This window comes from Dipodomys spectabilis, unplaced genomic scaffold (assembly GCF_019054845.1).
Source record: "Dipodomys spectabilis isolate Male_0828 unplaced genomic scaffold, ASM1905484v1 ptg000205l, whole genome shotgun sequence".
NCBI classification, from domain to species: Eukaryota; Metazoa; Chordata; class Mammalia; order Rodentia; family Heteromyidae; genus Dipodomys; species Dipodomys spectabilis.
In genome coordinates, this window is record NW_024870882.1 from 5900759 (window position 1) to 5903667 (window position 2909).

At 35.0% G+C, this 2909-nt stretch overlaps 1 non-coding gene across 1 annotated transcript; it reads left to right on the forward strand.

Moving 5' to 3' along the window:
• Positions 1 to 539: 539 nt before the first annotated feature.
• Positions 540 to 645, forward strand: LOC122122134. The gene has a single exon (XR_006150121.1). It is a non-coding gene; the product is annotated as a U6 spliceosomal RNA (small nuclear RNA).
• Positions 646 to 2909: the final 2264 nt, after the last annotated feature.

Below are 2909 nucleotides of genomic sequence, written 5' to 3' on the forward strand. Positions count from 1 at the left end.
ATTTGTTCATCACTAACATATAACGTAAAGGAGCCCTAAAGATTTAACAGAAACTGTGTACTTAAAATCTTCACTCTTCACTCTGCTTCTTTACACAGTCTTTACAACTTCTCATTAGTAAAGTTTCTATAAAATCTGAAATGTTCATATTTACTAGTACATGCTACCAGAAATATTATATACTTTATCAAAAATTTTTATGACCTGCCAAACAGTCTTAATTTTGCCATATATAAGCAAATCCCAAAATTAAACATATTTAAAACATTAAAACTTTTAACAAACCTTAACATTTGCTGCAATGATCATTATGACAAGTGCCTTTTGTAGAATAATTGAATTCCTCCTCCTACAAATCTCATGAACAACAAATACCTGGAATTATTTTGTTTTTGATATGTCAATCTTGACTTTATTCTTAAATGTGTGCTTATGTAAGAAACACATGGTTCTAAAATTTCACAATTCTTTTGAACTTATTTTTGTTGAATTGTCTAGTTTAAGAAAATCAATTACTCTTTATATATAAAAAATGTTTTGTGCTCAATTTGGCTGCACATACACTAAAATTGGAACATACAGAGAAGATTAACATGGTCCCTGCACAAGGATGATACACAAATTAGTGAATCATTCCATATTTTTACAACAACAGATGCTAGAAGGGATATGGCCAGAAGGGAAGCCTGCTGCATTCTTGGTGGGAGTGTAAACTTGTTCATCCACTTTGGAAAGCAGTTTGGAGGTTCCTCAAAAGCCTCCACATAGAGCTCCCTATTATACAGCAATCCCACTTTTGGGCATTCTCCCAAATGATCACAAACCAGTCCATACTAAAACTACCAACAAACAATGTTTATTGTAGCATTATTTTCCATAGCTAAGATATGGAACCAACCGTGATGCTGCTCAGTAGAAGAATGGATCAAGAAAATGTTCTCTCTCTCTCTCTCTATCTGTGTGTGTGAATTTACACTTACACAACCACTTTGGAAAGCAGTCTGGTGAGTCCTCAGAAAGATAAATATTGACCTTCCTTATGGCCCACTCATACCACTTCTAGGCATCTATCCTGAACAACAGGTACCAATATTCAAGGACAAATGCACTTCCATGTTTATTGCAGCACTGTTCACAATAGCCAGGATATGAAAACAACCCATATGTCCCACCAGAGATGAATGGATCAAAAAACTGTGGTAACTATACACAACGGAATATTTTCCAACCATTAGAAAGGACAAAATAATGGCATTAGTAGGGAAATCAATCAAGCTACAGGAAAACATGTTGAGTGAGTTAAGCCAAAAGCAAAGAGACAAATGGCACAGGGTCTCCGTGATAAGCGGATGTTAAATCCAAAATGTAAGGTGATATGCCAAAATTAACAACACTTAAGAAACCAAGAACTTCCACTCATCTGGTCGAATCACTACTAAATAACCCCATTCTGCCCGTCATATGTGCACACTGAAGGGAAACCAGGAGGATGACACAGAACTAGAAGGAATCAGGGAAAAACATACAACAGTGGGATCCATCAGCTGCACTGGACATTGACCAAAATGAACTAAGCAACTCAATGTCACTGGAGAGAGGGAGGGAACAAGTGGGAAAGAGGGAACAGCTGACGCTATGCAATACAAAAGAAATATACATATTTCAAAACAAAAAATTTACATATGGAAGAAATAACTCTATTGCAAAGCTCATAGAATTGATAAATGTTGTAGACCATAATAGACAATTTGCTCCATCGAAGTTAGAATGTGTTTGTGACTTAAACTAAGCATCACTATCCCACAATACTGTGAAATTTGGGAAATTTGTAACCATTTAATCACAATAAAAACATTTGAAAAAATGATGAAGGTGGAAAAATAAGTTGCTCTAAAAAACAAAAAAGGAAAATGTTCTGTGTGTATTTGTGTGTACACACACACGCACACACATATACTATATATATATATATATATATATATATATATATATGTATATTAATTCTATGCCTCCATCAGAAAGAATGACATCGCTCAATTTGTTAGGAAATGGAAAGACTTGGAAAAAAATTATATTAACTGATGTAAGCCAAGTCCAAAGAAACATAGGTCCCATGGTATCCCTTATTTGCAATAACTAGTATATGTCTGGGATAAGCAGAAAAGTTGAAAGCCTATGTGTATATGACTAGATAAGTTGATGTTAAGCTAAATAACCCCCAAGATAGAGACACAAGTGTTTTTTTTTCTTTCTTGCTGTTGTTTCTCACATATTTATAATGTACGACGTGATTGTTTTTCTTTTTTATACGTTCCTCCCCAACAGTATAACCCTGTTTTCACTTTATTTGATGTTGGTGCACCTGCATCTTGAATGTACACTTCTCTATTTTGGGGAGGGAAAGGAAAAAAACAACATGCTTAAATAGGAATTCAGTTTGACCCATTGTATAACAATAGATGCACAAGACATTATTTTGAAAAACAAACTTTACAATTTAGGCTAGGGACATTTGGTGGGGCTTTGGGGTATGAGGAGTGTACTTGTGGAGGTGTAAGGGAAGGAATGGTGGGGGGAAAACAAAGGAGGAGGTAACAATGCTTGATAGGAAATGTATTTATTACTTTGCTCATATAACTATAACCCCTCTGTACAGTATTTTTACAACAAAAATGTATAAAAATGTTTTGAGATGGAAGAGTTTATGACGCCCATTTTACCCATATAATATCATTAACAAAGAACTTAATGCAAAACACTGATATGAAGATATTTTGAAAAAGTGAGTGTGTGTGCATTCCTGCGTGTTGGCATGCTTTGAGTTTGAAATCAGGGCCTCAACATCTCGCTACGTCTTCCTCTCTAGATTGGTGAGTTATTATATGAGCTACATCTCCATTCCTGGCCCT